Genomic DNA, 23097 nt, shown 5'->3' with positions numbered 1-23097 from the left:
AGACTCAGCATCCTATCTCATCACGGTTAACCACCCGAGGATGAGTTGGCTGAAACATGGTGAAATAACCACTATGAAGATGAGGATGACAGTCTGTAAAAAATGAATACACAAATTATGAAACCTCATCTGAAAGGATTCCAAAAAATGTTTAAGAATAATATAAAAAGATATGACCAAAATGAGATAAATTAATAAATACTAATAAATACTCTGAAAGTAATATAGTGCTACATAGTTCAATACAAATAATAAAATCACATCGTAAGAGAAAATGTTTACTGTACTTCTTTAGTAGAGCACCTCTTGGCAGGCAATGTGCTTTTTTGACATATTTCTTGAGAATTTTTCCCTTTTTTACAGAAAGTTTCACTGACTTTCTTTGGTGAAGAACTATTGATTTATTTCTCGCACCATTATAACAATGATAATAAAACGAGGCTACAACAAAGGGAGGTTACTCCCATGTTCTTGGACGGGATTGCTTTTTAAAAGCAAATTTCGCGAATTTTTGAAGCAACTTGTCTTTCTAAAATCGTATTTGTTTTTTTTTAAGTGTAACGTACGGACTAACTAAGAAAGGAAAAACCATAAGAATAGATGTGTAGGAATGGCTACTTTTATATAAAAGTCATTTTGTGTGTGTATGTTCCTTCCTCATAGGTTCCGAAACGGCTGAGCCTATCTTTTGCAAATTTCACACAAAGGGAATTTATTTTTCTGGCAGTGTTCTTAGATATGTTTTTTTTACATAAATTCATCCGATAAGTATCGAAAATCGAAAAAAAATCCGATCTAAAAAAATAGTCTTTCTTCTCTTATCGATAAAAACGAATTTTTACAGGGGGAATATTTTATCGTTTTCTTTCAAATCAATTTTTATCTTTTTGCCTTCCCTTATGAACTCGACCTGCTACCTTAGCTATTCTAAATCTACAGACTCATTCTTTAAACATAGAAATTATTACACCACCATCGCATCATATATGTAACCAGAAAGAATATGGTTAGTTACCGACATCAAAATCCAAGACGGAGCTGATCATCTTAACATATTAAAACTCTTCAATTACAATGCTGTTCATTTGCACAACCTATTTATTGGATTTACTATCATGCATACAAATAAGCAATAGCTTCAAAAGAAAACCACACGTGGACATTGAATAAATGGCAAATGGCTACTGCAACTGGACAAGCGAAGCGGTCTTTTAGTTTTCTGTTCGTTTAATCACGATATATATAATCTGAAAGATAGCAATTTGATTCGTAAATACAGTTTTAGATAAACAATTATAGAAATAGAAAAAGAAAGTAAGGTCTGCCACAAAATCTAAATTCATGATGTCTTGATCAAACGGAAAGTCAAATTAGCTATGAAGTTTAAGAGAAAAAAATTACGTTGTTCTTGATGTTCGTATGTCTAAACAGAGGTCAATCATTCGACCTTTATTATTTCTGATATGTGATCTCTCTGATAAAATTGTGCCCGAGATGAGCATATTTGCTGATGACACCATGCTCTGTAGCAGACATGAAGGTAAAAAACAAATGTATACATATCCAAAACACTGGCTGAAATCTTAGAGACAGATCTCCGATCTCTAGTAGAATGTTCATGTAAATGGATCGTAACATTTAATGCTACTAAGACTAAGCTTCTTTCCTTTAAGAATTGCAAGGAACCTTCTCAATCACCGATTGCTCTGACTAATAACACTACCTGAGAGCTCATTGTTCAAACTTCTCAGCTTAACATTAGCATACAACATGACTTGGAACAAATACATTGAAGTCATTGCCAAGGCTAATGCCAGGAAGATGAACTTCGTTTACAATGCTAGAAAACTATTCACACCTGCTAATATCCTGTATATCTACATATGCATGGGGTATTGTTGCCATTTCTGGGCTAGTGCATCTGTTACTAGGCTCTTTTCCTTAAAACAGAGTCACCAATCTAATAAATTCTGTGCTGCTCCAACCCCTGTTTCATCGTCGCAGTGTTGCATTCTTGTGCCTGTTTTACAAATGCCTTAATGGAATATGCTCTGAAGAACTCTTAGCATTGTTCTCCTTAAATGTAATACCCCCAACTAACCTGTCAGGTGGCAAAATCTCACCCCTTAAGGATGGAGATACTTGACTGTCGGAAAGCCTTCTATTCTAATACTTTCTTCCCCCAAACTGCTACACTTTGGAATTCTTTCCCGATTTCCTGCTTCTCTGACTGTACTAACATACAAAAATTTAAACGTAATGTGAACAGACATCTTGCTGCTCAACTCTTACATAGTATCGCTTAATTCTAAATAGTAATCCCTTACAATCAAATCGCAATGGTTTGTGGGAAATGAGAGTAAAAAAAGTCGAGAACATTGATTTTTACATTATCTACTCAAATTAGAATTAACTTTAGTTGAAGATTTGATACATGTCCGTCTTGCACCTACATCGAATACGAGTTCTCATTTGAATGTAAATCTGGATAAATAAATGTTTAATTATTTTTTAACCAAGTTGGACTGTATAAAAGTCGAAGTGAAAGTTTGTTATTTATTAGAATTGGTGATTTTTGCTTTAAATTTTTATTTTCTACTTTTTCTGTTCGAACACACCTTTCACCTGCTGAAGCCGCTTCTGAGAAGCAAAGAAGCAAACTAAAGTCTTTTGATGACGTGAAATTCGCCTTTGGACTTTTAACTGTGCTTTTTCTATAAATGTAGGTACCATTTGTTTATTGTGACTGGCAATAACAAAGAGTCAAAGGTTGTTTACTAAATAGTGTCATTCTACTAACTGGCATTCAACAATACATCCAGAAACTTATTGGAACTAAATGGAGAATCTCAAGAGTTGAAATCAGTGTAAATATTGCAAGATTCTAAAAGAGGGTGAGGCCGTTTGAATGCAAATAGAAAAGTGCCAGACATTTGAAGCAATCTCCTCTCCTAAAGTAGTTGATTAAGTTTTGAATTAAGAAAAAATACACTAGCTTTAATATTTGAATGGAAATAACGTTGTCGTTTGGATTTATAAAGCTCCATTTAATGTTCTTATGCAATAGAGAAAGTATAACATCAAAGTGATATTATTTTATCATTTACGATTTCAGAACGAAATGCCTTGTTACACGTTTTTGGATTAGAAGATCTGCAAGTGGGTGATCAGAAATAACACAAAATTCAGTAATAATTATTTTATGAATTTTCTTTTTTTTTACAAAGGAGTCACCGCTTATCAAGGCCTGCGGGCCACCCGAGGATAAGAGTAAATAAGTGTACAGTTGTCAATCGGACAATATCATAGTAATCATCAGTAGTGGAAATTTGGTAAATTGGATTACTTAAGGAGACGGCGCATTAAGAATTTGTTTACATTGGACTTGAAGATGACCATATTATAGTCAGCTAGAAAGAAGGAAAACGGAAGAGAGTTCACAGGCGTGCAGTTCTAAGAAAGAAGCTTTGTTCATGGAATCTACGTTTAGGTTTAAGCACAGATAAAGAATGGGGCAAATTATTGATAGTCGTTTCAGCTAGATGAGTGTTTCTTGTGAAAGTTTGACAAGGTGGAACTATATATTGGAGCTCAGACGAGCACTTTCCATGAAAATAACAATAAAGCAGAGACAGGCTCACAACGTCACTCCTGTAGGAAAGAGGTTGAAGGGAAGAGAGAAGGTCATCCCCTACTAGGCTACAAAGTTTATTTTGAACTCTGTCAAGGCAGGATAAGCACTTCAAGCAGCTTCTGTATATATATATATATATATATATATATATATATATATGTATATATATTATGACAGCCCCTTTAAGAAATTCGTTTCTTATCGTTGAGCACTTTCTGTTGAATTAAAAAGTCGGTCAATTTAGCTCTTATGCGTAGATCATCGTATAACGATTTGGTCACTGTCTGTCTGACGTAATGAACATTTAAATTAAAATGTTTAAAATTCAACGCTATTTCACACGGTTAATAGTAGCCGAATGGATACGGCCTCCGCTAATCGAGGCAGAGATGTCTCGTGTCGCGGGGTTCGAATCGTTCGACTGGTAGTAATCGTGACACCCTGCACTGAAGAATCCCGAAAGGATGAAACACTAGTGTCTGTAGGTATTTAATTATTATAGTAAAAAAAAATAATTATATATATATATATATTTGGGCAGTATTTTTTCTCTTATGCATTGTTTCTCTTGTGATCCGTTTTTTTCATTTGGCGACCCAATGTTCGAATGTGTAAAAATTATATTGTCGATCAACAAATTAAACACCTGTTAGTCGCCATTACAACACACTAACACCATCTCTGTTTCTATCTCAGTCTCTACTATTATATAAAAGTCACTTTGTGTGTGTGTGTGAGTTATTTTCTCATAGGTTCCGAAACGGCTGAGCCTATTTTTGGATCAGGATTAAATATAAACAAAGAAATTATTTGAAAGAAGTTTGTTTCTAACGGGGGACCAATGTGTGCATTATCCAAACAGATTTTTAATAAAAGTTTTACAAATTATTAACCTTAACTTATAATAATAACTTATTCGTGTTGGATACAAGAATCGCACGCGGATGATAGGTTAAAGTGGCTGACATGTTTTTATTGTGAAATTTCAATGTAATTTTCAAATACAAGTTTAATGGAAAATAAGGGACCTGTTCTGGCTCCCAAATAAAAGTAAACCAGTAATTTTCCCATGCGCAATTGTCGTATACAAACATGAATTTTTATATATACATATTCTTAGTGTCATCAAACTTTGAACGTAATGTGAAGGCATTTAAACTGCCGAATGGAAAATAATTTTTAGCTTGAATTAAGGTTAAAAGGCAAATGTCAAGTATGTGTGCTTTGTGTGCTCTAAAATTACATGAAAACATTGTTTTATGAAGCTAAAATGACTTTCTGAAGTGTCTTTCGTAAATTTTTAAAAGCAATTTTGATTTACATCAAACTGTTCACTTAAGAAGCAAAAACCTTCACTAAAAAAAAATCTTCAATCAAAAATGTTCCCATTTCAATCCCCGATTAAAGGGAGAGAATTGGAATGCTTACTAATCACTGGTTTCGAGTGTTTAAGGTGTACAGGTATGTGTCAGAACAACCTGGCATGAGGATATTTTCATCTCTAAGAAAACCCCGACCAATCATTCAAAATAACATAGTATTCGCTGCCCAAATAAAATCCCTATCAGTGTGGCTACCCAACGGTGGCTTATATGAGGAATGGTACACCTTCTTCAAGTGATGTTGCCTTTAGTAACAGCATGAAGCTGGACAACTCCAGCAAACTAGATGAATTCTTGTCCTGAAAACTAGTAAAACCAAGAGACCACAACAAAAATATACTATAACATATTTAACTGATCAATTCAGTAGAGAAAACTAAATATTAACTTCGTTATTAACTTAGTGTTTGAGAGGTAAAGCAGAATTTAATGTAACACTCGAATATCTATGTATCTCATATAGAAATCAAGTGTAAGGTGTAAGATTCAGGAAAGAGCATCTTCATTTCTAAGACTTCAGTAAAGTGAAACAAGGGAAAAATATTTATCTGACTATGCTTCTATCGGTTTGAGGTATTGTTTTTAGTTCTAGGAGGTCCACCCTTCCTTCCAAGCCATACTTTTTTTCTTGTGAACGGGTTAGTTCATTACTAATCTCCTAAAGAAAGCAGATAGGAATGCTCAGGCGTTTCTGTAGAGCATTGGGTTTTTAAAAGTCTCGCCTGACCTTGGGTCTAACCTGAAGAGGAGTCAAATCAACTCAATGAATGTTGTGTATTCATTTGGTATTTATAAACGAGATGCATTTTTTAATCTTTGCTTGCAGTTAATGAAAATCCTGTCCTTCTAAAAAATATTTTTACATAAGTTTTTGCATTGACTATTGGTTCTATAACGGTTCTGTTTCATGGGACACATAGTTTCAGGTACAGATTAAAGTTTTTTTTCTTTTTTAATATCCTGAAATGAGATTTAGAGGGAATTATTTTCTGAATTAAAGTCCAAATTTACTAATTTATGCGCCACTTGAACTCGAGTAAATTTCTATGAATTTTTATAGTCATCTAAGAAAATTCATCCATGTCTTATTGGGTCAGTCTGTTACAATTCAACTTGAAATAGTTTTCTTAATCAGTAAATCATATTAAAACATTTTATTTTTTTGAGTACTGATCAAGACTTATCAGAACTCAAGGATACGGATTAGATTTTCAGGATGACAGGAAACGTAAGGATTGATAATACTGGTTGAGACTGGTCAGGATTTGATTAAAAGGATGGCCCAACAAGAATTTGTTAACATTGAACTTGAGAACGGCTTTGTAATAGTCAGCCGAGAAACATCCCCAGATAAATATTTCTTTGGAAGAAACTTTGCTTGTGGAAGTTCTGTTTAATTTTACGAACACAGAAGAAGGAGGAAAATTATTTACAGGATAGTCTTTGCTGTAAAAGTTTTGCAGAGGATAACTATATATCCCAGCAAATAATAATAGAGAAATAGTAGTAATCTCTTTTTTATTATAATACTTGAATGATTTTGTAACCTAATATTTTTTTACTGGTCACATAAGTAGCGTTGCACATTGTTTGTGCAAAATATTGTTTCGCCCAATGATGGTTCTTAATGCTGCCTAAAGGAAGTGAAGCAAATATTGTACCATTAATTCTCATAATTATTTCCTTACTCCTCACCCTCTGTAAGGAGAATCTGCTTTTGAAATTCCATGTCTTTCGTTTACACTTCAAGTTTCTAAACATTGGATGGAAACATGTATAAATAGCCTCAATAAGCCATTGTTTGCTAGTGTGGGATTCATTGCCCTAGGCAAGAAATAAGATCTACCACTAAGTGTTTTGTCGATTCACTTGTGATAGTGTCTTTGTGCCTGACTAATAGGCAAAGAAAGAGTATGAAAGCCGGCGATAGACAGAGCCTATCTACTTCTTAAGCAATTTAGGTTTGCAGACCGGTAATTTGTTAGAGTCACCAGCTCTAGGAAGGTTGTCATCCAAGACTGGAGAGGCCTCCCTCCCCTTTGGTTTAGTTTCAGAGTTTTCCTTCTCCTAGACGGGTGATCTGGGAAAATCTACTGGGTCCATCAGCCCTGAGAGGGTTTGCTCTGCGCCTGGGTCCTAATCCAGGTATTTCTGCGACCCCGCGTGGTTAGTTAATGTTACAGGGTTAGTTTGTAGAGGTTATATATCTAATGAATAGTTACACTGCTCAAAGTGATTTAGGGGCATGCAGTGGAAGCAGTTTTGTGGGGAGGCTTGTTAGAAAAGCGTTAGTGCAGATTAAGACTTTTATCTTTAGGTTTTTCCATTTTTTTTAACTTTATGTTAGTTTAGGTTCAGGATAACGCTATAGTTTGAGTAGGTATTGGGAATTGAGCTAAGAATTTTGCCCAGTCACTGTATATTTAGATTTAAGAAGGTTAAGGTGTAGGTGCAGTACAGTAAGAGTATAACTGGAGGTACATTTTAAGTCATGGCGTATTCCATATATATAATTAAGTAAATAGATATTTGGGCAAGTTTTCAGTAGATGCAAATAGATAGAAGTTGTGTTAGTGTTTCTACTATTGAGGGAAGATAATTTCAGTTTTCATTTAAGAGTCATCGAGCGTTTTCCATGACAGAGAGTATCGGATTTGGTTTAGTATTATTCGCTGCAAAACCATCTAGGAAGAGGCAATTGTTATGTAATGAAGATCGCTTTGCATCCGAGGATATACTTTGGCTGGTAAGTACCAAACTGGATAGGAATGAACTCTAATGTATGTCAGAGGTAGAAATGTATAGCTGTTTAGTGATGATTGTTACGCGGTTAGCATGTGAAAGTTAGGAGCTTGAAGCTAAGGATTCCACTACTAAGGCGTATGTATAATGTAGGGTTTTAGTGGCAGCTAGAGGGGGGCAGATTGTTAGCTTTCAAGGGTCGGGGTTATTAACTTACAGAATACAGTAAAGTTTTATTTGGATTTAGAGTTTACAGTATTGTTTTAGCTTGGGAGAAAGGAATAAAATCTTCCCTTCTTTCCCCTATTTTGCATGCAGGTTAGACATAGGCAGTCGTCTTGGAGGTAAAGAGAAACAATTATTTTGTCGTGATTCGGAATTCATATTTATAGGCAGTCGTTAAGGTTGGAGACAAAACAATTGTATCTATTCAGAAGAAAGTCCTAGTGACGCAGCTAAGATCACTGTAGATTTCAGTTACAATTTTAGTACAGTTAATTATAAGCTATATCCAGAGGTTTGGTAGAGAAATAAAGAAGGCCTCTTTATTAATACTAGCGAGCATAAAGTAATTGTAGATATTAAGTATATTACTTAAATAAAGTTCTTCTGAGTTCTACGGTAGAAAAAATAAATCCACGTTTGTGTTAATTTCGGAAAATGTATCCTGCCTAATGGTATTTTATCTCTAGCCTTAGTACAGAGCGTGGAATTATTTTAGCTGGAAGAGAACGCGGTTGAGTTTTGCTTGGGGGGGGATTTAAAAGGCTAAGCAGAGAAAACAAGACAAATGCATATATAAATTAAAATACACATAATTACAAAATCAAATAAGAAATTTAAAAGATAAGAAATAACAAAGTTAGTATTTTTTAGGACTAGGATGATTTAGGATAATACTTAATTTGCTCCACGCACGACAGCACTTACAGTATCACGGCTAACCAAATTTGGAGGAGGGGTTATGCAAAGGTTTATAATGCCCAACAATATTTTTACAGTATATTTTGTTTATTAAATTATCTTGAATTTATTAAATTGTTAGATGAAAGTACAAAATACTTAAAACATGTGGTCTTTAAATCCCCCCCCCCCACAGATGTAAAAAGGGACAAATCGACAGGATTTCAGGAAACGAAAATAACGCTTAAAATTATAGGAAACAAGTAGTTTCCAAGTCATGAAGAAACTATAGTTACAAAAAGCACGGGATCACCCTTCCACATCAATCTATCGCAAAATGAGCACCTACTTTATGGCCACCTTTTATTTGTGAGGGGGCGGGTAAAACTTGCCTTCTAAGAGTTTTTGGTGTGCTGAAAACTAATATCGCATTTAAATTTTCCATAAATCATGCAATGTAATTATTTGTTATAATTGGTGGTAATTGTTGTACACGGAAGCGCACATATTTTTGCGGGTTGGTTTGTTTTTTTTGTAAGCTAGAAATTCTCATCCTAAATGCTATGCAATTATGCATAATATCGAAATTACGCATAAATAGAATTGAGTGTAATAGTGAAATGAGATTTAATAAGGACTCATAAAAATAAATAATTGAGTAATGAAACTTCGTTTTAACTATGTTTCTATGAAAAATGTAGACTTTTATTATCAATGTAAGTGCAACGAAAATTCAACTTTACATGAATGTATATAAATAATACAATATTCTTTTTGATTCATACAAATAAAAATGAATTTGAATTAGTCTGACTACTATTCTCATCTTGATTGATATTTTCAGTCAGACGAATACAAGCACAAATAATCATCTTTATCGCAAAAATTCATAATTTAAACATTTTTTTTTTTTACACAGTGATCACCACTTATCAAGGCCCGGAAGCCACTCAGGGATAAGGGTTATTGCAAGTACATTACGTTAGTGTGGAGATTTGATGAAGTGTTTACTTAAGGGGGCGGTTCATTAGGAATTTGTTAACATTGGACTTGAAGACATCCAAGTTGTAGTCAGGTGGGAAGCAGGCAGACGGAACAGAGTTCCACAGGCGTGCACTTCTAAGAAAGAAGCTTTGTTTATGGAATCCGCGTTTTGATTTTGGCACAGATATAGAGTGGGGGAAATTTTTGACAGTGGATTCAGCTAGACGGGTGTTTTTCGTGAAATGTTGGCGAGGGGAACCAGAGATTGGAGTTCAGATGAGCACCTCCCATGGAAATAACGATAAAACAAGGATAGGCTCGAAACATCTCTTCTGTGGGAGAGAGGTTGAAGGATTGAGAAAAGGGCATCCCCCACTAAGCCACAAAGTCTATTTTGTACTCTGTCAAGGCAGGATAGGCTGTTTTTAGCAGCTCCTGCCCAGATATGGCAACAGTATTCCATCCTTGGACGTACTTGGCTTTTATATAGATAGAGAATTGCATCAGTAGTGAGATATCTTTTGGAGCGGTAGAAGGATCCCACCATCTTTCCAGCGACCTTGGCAACAGACTTGATGTACGTGTTCCATTTCAGATCAGGAGTAAAGGTCAAACCCAGAAGCTTGTCAAAACACAGGACCTCACCCAGACGAGAGCCATCCATCACAATTGATGCCAGATGGGGATCAGAGCGTTGATGATGTAAGGATAGGAGTTTGGTTTTGGATGCATTAAAGGTAACCAGCCACGTCTTCCCCCACTGAACCACGCGCTCGAGATCAGAGGAGAGAGAATCAGAGAGAACTTTGTCATTTACAGCCTTTGATGTGTTGCCGTAGATGGTCGTGTCATCAGCATAGATGTCAACGAATGATTTAAGTATGTGTTTAGGGAGGTCATTGATGTAGATCAGGAAGAGAATTGGGCCCAGGATTGACCCCTGAGGGACTCCAGCATTTATATTGCAGGCCTCCGATTTTTGTCCATCTACCACTACTCTTATGAACCCATCGGAGAGAAATGATTTAATGATTGAGAAAATATTTCCAGTTATACCGTAGCTGGAAATCTTGTGAAGTAGACCCTTATGCCATACCTTGTCGAAGGCCTTTGATATGTTAAGAGCAATTGCCCTAGAAAGGAAGCCTTTGTCAAGAGATTCACTAATCCTGTGGGATATAACCGTCAGCACATCTGCGGTAGATCTTGCAGAGCGGAAACCATATTGTGTGTCACTAAGAAGGTTATTCCTGCTGAGGTGGTTGACTATTTCTCTATTTAATATGTATTCCAGCAACTTACTCTTAACACACAGGAGACTTATTGGTCTGTACTGAGAGGGAGATGACTTATCACCTAAATTCTTAAATACAGGGCAAACTGATGAGGTCTTCCAGGGAGTCGGAAAGCACTTCTCCTTAAGGCAGCGCTTAAATAGTTTCGTAAGTATGGGAGCAATAGGATTTCGGTTGTAGACATTGTTGGTATCTTAACCTTATAATTTAGTTCATTCTTTTCATTATTATAAGGTGAAAAACAACTTGAATCACCCCAAAGTTGTGGTCGTGAGTCTCGGGCAACACCGGGTCGACACAGCTAGTAGCAAAAAAAATGTGTATAAAACTTATGAATAGTAAGAAACGCTCGATTGCGTCTGTTTTATTATTGCAAAGAATATAAACAATTTCTTGTAAATCGCGATCAACAATACAGTAGAAAGTGATTAAAAGCGTGAATGCAATTTTATAAGCTCGTTATGTTTTACAACCATTTAAAGTAAGATTTTTAAAAGTTCATTTTATTTTTGTTATTTTATTGATTTCAATAAACAATCGATTAATAATATATAATACAGCGTGCATTTACAAATTTAAGTATAGACAAGAAACACGTATAAAAGATTAATTGCTGCTTTTATTAATTTATTATTAACGAGGTAGAAAAATGATTTTTTATGTTGTTAGTTATAAACTAAACTAAAAAAAATACTTTGATTTTAATTTGAAAATCTCCCAGCAATTTCACCAAGTACTTTTGACCTAAAAACATCAATGCCTATCCCAGAAGACCGATTATTTTCGAATGAATGCATGATAAAATTATGTTCTAATAATTATTCCCCTTAAAATTGCTGCTTATTCGGGTGAACTGAAATCGATTTATATCGTGAATGCATTTTCAGGGAGTTTCAAAAGAGAAAAATTTCTTGGGAAAGCAGTTTACATAAACTTCGTAAAAACTTAATTAACTTTGAAGATTTCTTTCATTCGAGTAGTTTTTTTTCTATCTGCTGTCTGCTACTCAAGTCTTAAAATATATGCAATCTTATGATCTTATATATATATATATATATATATATATATATATATATATATATATATATATATATATATATACTTGTTTGTGTATGTATTATATGTATATATTATTCCTAATTTATAGCTTGTAGAAAGTTGAATTGTGTATAAGTGTATAACATCTTTAAAGAGGCGTACCATTTTTAGCATATGAGATGTTTCATCAAGGTAATCTTGATTCGTACTTATCCAGACGAAAAACCTTGAAAGAAAATAGATTTCAGCGAATAATATTTGATTAAAACTAATGATTCTGAAAACGAAGATATCAAAATAGATTTCTTCTCTCGCCAATACAAATATATGATCGAGTATTCAGTCCTAATTGCAGAAGGGTCAATTAATTTGGTAATTTTGCAGTTTACGAGCCATGCTAAAATGTTATTAAGAAAAACTTTCTTAGCAGGGGGGGGGGGGTCGAAACAATTTTGTATTTTCAACTGGCAGTTTAATATGAACATAATACCGTAAAATTAAAAGTCCTATCTAAAAATAAGCAAAGCCTATAAACTGCAAAGTACTATTTTTTTATTAAATGATATTTTGCGTTTGCTTTAAAGAAATTAAATGCTTAACTCTCTCCATTATGAAAAAACAAATATTTTAGTGTATTTTAAAATGGACGAAGATATGGCTTAATCGCCCTTGATATTTACTTGTTACATGTTGGACTACAGATTAATTAATTTTATAGGATTTATAGATTAATAGTCTACAAATGAAATTCTGTTTAACATATATTTGAAATGCAAAGTTCCCCTGGGATTTACAAGTGATTCTATATTTCCAAATGTTGATCTTACCTGGGAACAATGGCAACTAGTGACTACATGCGCTCTCTGAAGCTTCCGAATTCGTGTTTCACATGTGGTACGATTTAAGTGCTATTATATTGTTTGGTGTAAAGTTATGATGGATGAATGAAACCGTTTATAAAGAAATATTTTTGTGTGTTACATGTTGTGAAATGAAAGAAGATTTTTGTGTTATTCATAAAACTAGCCAGATTGCCAGTCGGGATTTGTTTGAAATCCGTACAATTAGGTCTACCTCCACAATAGACGTAAACACAAAACAACCTCTCTTGTACTTTTAAATAATACGTCACATGAATGAATGATTTGAACCATGTTTATTTCCCAGTGACAACGCTTGACATCAAGGTGAGGTGTAAGTGCAAAATCACAGAGAGATAATGCGTCCATTTTACTCCCCCATGGCCGCCGCTTCTCTCCTCTTTTTTTGTTGTCTATTCTATTGGCACGGATGACGTCAGAATGTTCCACCACGCATTGTCTGAAATGTCGGTTAGTCCCGCTGATCTATCCCCGGGGATTCTGCTTCCCCCATTTTGAACGCCTTTGACGTCATTTCCGGGCGCATTTGGATCCAGGATCGCGTCCTTGACCTAGAATCTGACCGACTTTCCTTTGACGTCATCTTCACAAGCCCGGACAGCCGATCGTCCACCTCTGCCACGTGTAATCCCTCTCTGTAACAATATGACTTAATCACTCTTTGCATTTACTTGTAACAAGTTGGACTTCATGATAGTGTGTGCTAAACATGTTAACCTGAACATTTAACTGAACAGGGGGGGGGTTCATTTAACTAATGACATTCTTATACATTGCATGTTAGTACGTAAATTATAGCCGTTTTATACTTTGTCAATGTTTATACAATGCTGAAATTAAAATATATTTATGCCTATATAATGACACCTATTTTTTTATTTCCAAAGAAATTGAAATGTGAGGACTATTATTAATAAACTTCTATTGATTAAGGTTTCACAAAAGTCTGAAATATCTAATTTTTGACATAGCTCCCTCTTTAGCATAAAATTATTGTATTAAATATGATTAATTTTAAAACCCATTACGCATAGCATGTGTTCCAAAATACCTAGTGATTGGCTAATTAATTTAGGAGTAAATATCGATAAAGTCTCTTTATAATTAAAATAAAAATAAGTTTTCTCTTGAAGCAGCTATTTTATAATCCACTTAGCAGTTGTCCTACCATTAACAAAATTGCTGAACTATAAAATTGTATGAATAAATATTTCAATAAATTAATTAAATTAAATTAATTAATTAAATCAAATTAATACAGGGCAAGATATGTCATCGTTATCGTAATCTTTTAAAAAGAGTTGTAATAAGATTTTATATAATCTTGTATAACTAAATATGAGTGATCATTAACGATATTCACGTCTAAGGTATATTCTGGATTTTAACACATCTAATTAAGACAACGATGAATCTCAGCTGATTATGATTATGCATGAAATCATATTGAACCTATTGACCTTCTCTCCTCAGTTCTATTCATATGACTCATCTTGAAAAGTAATGCCAATTTTTTTTTCTTTTTAAAGTGATGCTAATTGATGAAGACAACTGCGTAAGTCCTTTTCGGGAACATTTTAAGCTACGCAGTTGTTCAACTTAAACAATGTCATTCAGTTTTGAATTTTGTACTTCGACACATGCAGACATGTGTGCATTTATGTGCATCTCACTCCGCTCCTCATGTGCACGCGCATGCGTATATGTAAGCACTATATGCAAAATAAAGTTGAAATGGATTTAAGTAAATCAAAAGTGTCAGTGTGATTTGTAAGAAAGTGATAGGAATTCCGATATTATATTTGAACAAATTCAGACGATGTTTACAAAGTTTGTGTGAATACCTGTTCAATATCAACAATTATTTAAAAACATTCACTAAAGCCGACAGTTTGATTAAGAATAATAAATGAAATGTTCATAAAGTCATTCTTGTATATTATTATATTTTTATTTTTTGGAATCCTTTGAGATGAGACTTTTTGTGAATTCATTTTTTTGCGAACTATTATCCTCATTTTCATAGTTGTTATTGTTTCACTACGTTACGGTCAACTCATTTGGCCTTCTTCATGTGGTTAACCACGACAGGATACGAATGCTCAGTCTTGTAACTGTATCCCCAATAACTACTGACTTCCATAGTTGTTGTTGTCTCACCACGTTTTTGCCAACTAATCCTCTGGCTTGCTTTGGATAAGATTGAAACTCCTATCTTCAGACAGTGCTCACCTAGAACCATAGATACTCAATGCCACTATCCACTATGAACGTCGTGATCCAACAACAATTATGGAAGGCAGTAATTATTGGGAATACAATTACAAGACTCAGCATTTCTATCCTGTCGTGGTTAATCACCTGAAGAAGGCCAGAGGATGAGTTGGCCGAAATATGGTGAAACAACAACAAGTATGAAGATGAGGATAACAGTCGGCAAAAAAATAAATACACAAAGTAATTCTTCTTGGTAAATTTTGTGTTCAAAACATTTTAAAAATTAGGATTACTTTTAATAAAAACAAAATCCACAGTCAGATAGGAAACAGTGTTACATGTTTCTCTTATAATATAGACTTTTTACTTTGATTTCCAATTTTTTGAGCCCATACAAAGAATTTCTGCATGAAATCAAATTTTCCACTAATGAAATCAAATTTTCCACTGATGAAATCGAATTTTCTACTAATGAAATAAAATTTTCTACTGATGAAATCAAAGTTTCCACGGATGACATCAAATTTTCTACTGATGAAATCAAATTTTCTACTGATGAAATCAAATTTTCCACTGATGAAATAAATTTTCTACTTATGAAATCAAATTTTCTACTAATGAAATCAAATTTTCCGCTAATGAAATCAAATTTTCTACTAATGAAATCAAATTTTCCACTGATGAAATCAAATTTTCTACTAATGAAATCAAATTTTCTACTGATGAAATCAAATTTTCTACTAATGAAATCAAATTTTCTACTGATGAAATCAAATTTTCTACTGATGAAATCAAATTTTCTACTAATGAAATAAATTTTCTATTGATGAAATAAGATTTTCTACTAATGAAATAAATTTTCTACTGATGAAATCAAATTTTCTACTGATGAAATCATATTTTCTACTAATGAAATCAAATTTTCCACTGATGAAATCAAATTTTCTACTAATGAAATCAAATTTTCTACTGATGAAATCATATTTTCCACTAATGAAATCAAATTTTCTACTAATGAAATAAATTTTCTACTGATGAAATCAAATTTTCCACTAATGAAATCAAATTTTCTACTAATGAAATAAATTTTCTACTAATGAAATCAAATTTTCCACTAATGAAATCAAATTTTCTACTGATGAAATAAAATTTTCTACTGATGAAATCAACTTTCCTACTGATTAAATCAAATTTTCTACTGATGAAATCAAATTTTCCACTAATGAAATCAAATTTTCCACTGATGAAATCAAATTTTCTACTAATGAAATCAAATTTTCCACTGATGACATCAAATTTTCCACTGATGAAATAACATTTTCTACTAATGAAATAAATTTTCTACTTATGAAATCAGATTTTCTACTAATGAAATAAATTTTCTACTGATGAAATCAAATTTTCTACTGATGAAATCAAATTTTCTACTAATGAAATCAAATTTTCTACTAATGAAATAAAATTTTCCACTGATGAAATCAAATTTTCTACTAATGAAATCAAATTTTCTACTGATTAAATCAAATCTTCTACTGATGAAATCAAATTTTCCACTAATGAAATCAAATTTTCTATTAATGAAATAAAATTTTCTACTAATGAAATCAAATTTTCTACTGATCAAATCAGATTTTCTACTAATGAAATCAAATTTTCTACTGATGAAATCAAATTTTCCACTGATGAAATAAATTTTCTACTGATGAAATCAAATTTTCCACTAATGAAATAAATTTTCTACTAATGACATCAAATTTTCTACTAATGACATCAAGTTTTCTACTAATGAAATCAAATTTTCCACTGATGAAATAAAATTTTCTACTGATGAAATAAATTTTCTACTAATGAAATCAAATTTTCTACTAATGACATCAAATTGTCCACTGATGAAATAACATTTTCTACTAATGAAATAAATTTTCTACTGATGAAATCAAATTTTCTAATAATGAAATCAGATTTTCTACTAATGAAATCAAATTTTCTACTGATGAAATCAAATTTTCCACTGATGAAATAAAATTTTCTACTAATGAAATCAAATTTTCCACTGATGAAATAAAATTTTCTACTGGTGAAATCAGATTTTCTACTGATGAAATCAAATTTTCTACTGATGAAATCAAATTTTCTATTAATGAAATCAAAGTTTCTACAGATGAACTCAGATTTTCTACTAATGAAATCAAATTTTCCACTGATGAAATCAAATTTTCTACTAATGAAATCAAATTTTGTACTGATGAAATCAAATTTTCTACTAATGAAATCAAATTTTCTACTGATGAAATCAAATTTTCTACTGATGAAATCAAATTTTCTACTAATGAAATCAAATTTTCTACTGATGAAATCATATTTTCTACTAATGAAATCAAATTTTCCACTGATGAAATCAAATTTTCTACTAATGAAATCAAATTTTCTACTGATGAAATCATATTTTCCACTAATGAAATCAAATTTTCTACTAATGAAATAAATTTTCTACTGATGAAATCAAATTTTCCACTAATGAAATCAAATTTTCTACTAATGAAATAAATTTTCTACTAATGAAATCAAATTTTCCACTAATGAAATCAAATTTTCTACTGATGAAATAAAATTTTCTACTGATGAAATCAAATTTCCTACTGATTAAATCAAATTTTCTACTGATGAAATCAAATTTTCCACTAATGAAATCAAATTTTCCACTGATGAAATCAAATTTTCTACTAATGAAATCAAATTTTCCACTGATGACATCAAATTTTCCACTGATGAAATAACATTTTCTACTAATGAAATAAATTTTCTACTTATGAAATCAGATTTTCTACTAATGAAATAAATTTTCTACTAATGAAATAAATTTTCTACTGATGAAATCAAATTTTCTACTGATGAAATCAAATTTTCTACTAATGAAATCAAATTTTCTACTAATGAAATCAAATTTTCCACTGATGAAATCAAATTTTCTACTAATGAAATCAAATTTTCTACTGATGAAATCAAATCTTCTACTGATGAAATCAAATTTTCCACTAATGAAATCAAATTTTCTATTAATGAAATAAAATTTTCTACTAATGAAATCAAATTTTCTACTGATGAAATCAGATTTTCTACTAATGAAATCAAATTTTCTACTGATGAAATCAAATTTTCCACTGATGAAATAAATTTTCTACTGATGAAATAAAATTTTCCACTAATGAAATAAATTTTCTACTAATGAAATCAAATTTTCTACTAATGAAATCAAATTTTCTACTAATGACATCAAATTTTATACTAATGACATCAAGTTTTCTACTAATGAAATCAAATTTTCCACTGATGAAATAAAACTTTCTACTGATGAAATAAATTTTCTACTAATGAAATCAAATTTTCTACTAATGACATCAAATTGTCCACTGATGAAATAACATTTTCTACTAATGAAATAAATTTTCTACTGATGAAATCAAATTTTCTAATAATGAAATCAGATTTTCTACTAATGAAATCAAATTTTCTACTGATGAAATCAAATTTTCCACTGATGAAATCAAATTTTCTACTAATGAAATCAAATTTTCCACTGATGAAATAAAATTTCTACTGGTGAAATCAGATTTTCTACTGATGAAATCAAATTTTCTACTGATGAAATCAAATTTTCTACTAATGAAATCAAAGTTTCTACAGATGAACTCAGATTTTCTACTAATGAAATCAAATTTTCCACTGATGAAATCAAATTTTCTACTAATGAAATCAAATTTTCTACTGATGAAATCAAATTTTCTACTAATGAAATCAAATTTTCTACTGATGAAATCAAATTTTCTACTAATGAAATCAAATTTTCTACTGATGAAATCATATTTTCCACTAATGAAATCAAATTTTCTACTAATGAAATAAATTTTCTACTGATGAAATCAAATTTTCCACTAATGAAATCAAATTTTCTACTAATGAAATAAATTTTCTACTAATGAAATCAAATTTTCCACTAATGAAATCAAATTTTCTACTAATGAAATCATATTTTCCACTAATGAAGTCAAATTTTCTACTGATGAAATCAAATTTTCCACTAATGAAATCAAATTTTCCACTAATGTAATCAAATTTTCTACTAATGAAATAAAATTTTCTACTTATGAAATCAGATTTTCTACTAATGAAATCAAATTTTCTACTGATGAAATCATATTTTCCACTGATGAAATCAAATTTTCCACTGATGAAATCAAATTTTCCACTAATGAAATCAAATTTTCTACTAATGAAATCAAATTTTCTACTAATGAAATCAAATTTTCCACTGATGATATCAAATTTTCTACTGATGAAATCAAATTTTCTACTGATGAAATCAAATTTTCTACTAATGACATAATTTTTTTTCCTATGAAATCAAATTTTCTACTAATGAAATCAAATTTTCCGCTAATGAAATGAAATTTTCTACTAATGAAATCAAATTTTCCACTGATGAAATCAAATTTTCTACTAATGAAATCAAATTTTCCACTGATGAATCAAATTTTCCACTGATGAAATCAAATTTTCCACTGATGAAATCAAATTTTCCACTAATGAAATCAAATTTTCTACTAATGAAATCAAATTTTCTACTAATGAAATCAAATTTTCCACTGATGATATCAAATTTTCTACTGATGAAATCAAATTTTCTACTGATGAAATCAAATTTTCTACTAATGACATCATTTTTTTTCCTATGAAATCAAATTTTCTACTAATGAAATCAAATTTTCCGCTAATGAAATGAAATTTTCTACTAATGAAATCAAATTTTCCACTGATGAAATCAAATTTTCTACTAATGAAATCAAATTTTCCACTGATGAATCAAATTTTCCACTGATGAAATCAAATTTTCCACTGATGAAATCAAATTTTCTACTGATGAAATCAAATTTTCTACTAATGAAATCAAATTTTCCACTGATGAAATCAAATTTTCTACTAATGAAATCAAATTTTCCACTGATGACATCAAATTTTCCACTGATGAAATAACATTTTCTACTAATGAAATAAATTTTCTACTGATGAAATAAAATTTTCTACTAATGAAATCAAATTATCCACTGATGAAATCAAATTTTCTACTGATGAAATCAAATTTTCTACTGATGAAATCAAATTTTCCACTGATGATATCAAATTTTCTACTGATGAAATCAAATTTTCTACTGATGAAATCAAATTTTCTACTAATGAAATAAATTTTCTACTAATGAAATCAAATTTTCTACTAATGAAATCAAATTTTCCACTGATGAAATCAAATTTTCTACTAATGAAATCAAATTTTCCACTGATGAATCAAATTTTCCACTGATGAAATCAAATTTTCCACTGATGAAATCAAATTTTCTACTGATGAAATCAAATTTTCCACTAATGAAATCAAATTTCCCACTGATGAAATCAAATTTTCTACTAATGAAATCAAATTTTCCACTGATGACATCAAATTTTCTACTGATGAAATCAAATTTTCTACTAATGAAATCAAATTTTCTACTGATGAAATCAAATTTTCCACTGATGAAATAAATTTTCTACTGATGAAATCAAATTTTCCACTAATGAAATAAATTTTCTACTAATGAAATCAAATTTTCTACTAATGAAATCAAATTTTCTACTAATGACATCAAATTTTATACTAATGACATCAAGTTTTCTACTAATGAAATCAAATTTTCCACTGATGAAATAAAATTTTCTACTGATGAAATAAATTTTCTACTAATGAAATCAAATTTTCTACTAATGACATCAAATTATCCACTGATGAAATAACATTTTCTACTAATGAAATAAATTTTCTACTGATGAAATCAAATTTTCTAATAATGAAATCAGATTTTCTACTAATGAAATCAAATTTTCTACTGATGAAATCAAATTTTCCACTGATGAAATCAAATTTTCTACTAATGAAATCAAATTTTCCACTGATGAAATAAAATTTCTACTGGTGAAATCAGATTTTCTACTGATGAAATCAAATTTTCTACTGATGAAATCAAATTTTCTACTAATGAAATCAAAGTTTCTACAGATGAACTCAGATTTTCTACTAATGAAATCAAATTTTCCACTGATGAAATCAAATTTTCTACTAATGAAATCAAATTTTCTACTGATGAAATCAAATTTTCTACTAATGAAATCAAATTTTCTACTGATGAAATCAAATTTTCTACTAATGAAATCAAATTTTCTACTGATGAAATCATATTTTCCACTAATGAAATCAAATTTTCTACTAATGAAATAAATTTTCTACTGATGAAATCAAATTTTCCACTAATGAAATCAAATTTTCTACTAATGAAATAAATTTTCTACTAATGAAATCAAATTTTCCACTAATGAAATCAAATTTTCTACTAATGAAATCATATTTTCCACTAATGAAGTCAAATTTTCTACTGATGAAATCAAATTTTCCACTAATGAAATCAAATTTTCCACTAATGTAATCAAATTTTCTACTTATGAAATAAAATTTTCTACTTATGAAATCAGATTTTCTACTAATGAAATCAAATTTTCTACTAATGAAATCATATTTTCCACTGATGAAATCAAATTTTCCACTGATGAAATCAAATTTTCCACTAATGAAATCAAATTTTCTACTAATGAAATCAAATTTTCTACTAATGAAATCAAATTTTCCACTGATGATATCAAATTTTCTACTGATGAAATCAAATTTTCTACTGATGAAATCAAATTTTCTACTAATGACATAATTTTTTTTCCTATGAAATCAAATTTTCTACTAATGAAATCAAATTTTCCGCTAATGAAATGAAATTTTCTACTAATGAAATCAAATTTTCCACTGATGAAATCAAATTTTCTACTAATGAAATCAAATTTTCCACTGATGAATCAAATTTTCCACTGATGAAATCAAATTTTCCACTGATGAAATCAAATTTTCCACTAATGAAATCAAATTTTCTACTAATGAAATCAAATTTTCTACTAATGAAATCAAATTTTCCACTGATGATATCAAATTTTCTACTGATGAAATCAAATTTTCTACTGATGAAATCAAATTTTCTACTAATGACATCATTTTTTTTCCTATGAAATCAAATTTTCTACTAATGAAATCAAATTTTCCGCTAATGAAATGAAATTTTCTACTAATGAAATCAAATTTTCCACTGATGAAATCAAATTTTCTACTAATGAAATCAAATTTTCCACTGATGAATCAAATTTTCCACTGATGAAATCAAATTTTCCACTGATGAAATCAAATTTTCTACTGATGAAATCAAATTTTCCACTAATGAAATCAAATTTTCCACTGATGAAATCAAATTTTCTACTAATGAAATCAAATTTTCCACAGATGACATCAAATTTTCCACTGATGAAATAACATTTTCTACTAATGAAATAAATTTTCTACTGATGAAATAAAATTTTCTACTAATGAAATCAAATTATCCACTGATGAAATCAAATTTTCTACTGATGAAATCAAATTTTCTACTGATGAAATCAAATTTTCCACTGATGATATCAAATTTTCTACTGATGAAATCAAATTTTCTACTGATGAAATCAAATTTTCTACTAATGAAATAAATTTTCTACTAATGAAATCAAATTTTCTACTAATGAAATCAAATTTTCCACTGATGAAATCAAATTTTCTACTAATGAAATCAAACTTTCCACTGATGAATCAAATTTTCCACTGATGAAATCAAATTTTCCACTGATGAAATCAAATTTTCTACTGATGAAATCAAATTTTCCACTAATGAAATCAAATTTTCCACTGATGAAATCAAATTTTCTACTAATGAAATCAAATTTTCCACTGATGACATCAAATTTTCCACTGATGAAATCAAATTTTCTACTAATGAAATCAAATTTTCTACTGATGAAATCAAATTTTCCACTGATGAAATAAATTTTCTACTGATGAAATCAAATTTTCCACTAATGAAATAAATTTT

The sequence above is a fragment of the Euprymna scolopes genome, chromosome 13, assembly GCF_053919585.1.
Source record: "Euprymna scolopes isolate OS-2025 chromosome 13, ASM5391958v1, whole genome shotgun sequence".
NCBI lineage: Eukaryota > Metazoa > Mollusca > Cephalopoda > Sepiida > Sepiolidae > Euprymna > Euprymna scolopes.
Note: the sequence above shows the minus strand (reverse complement) of the source record.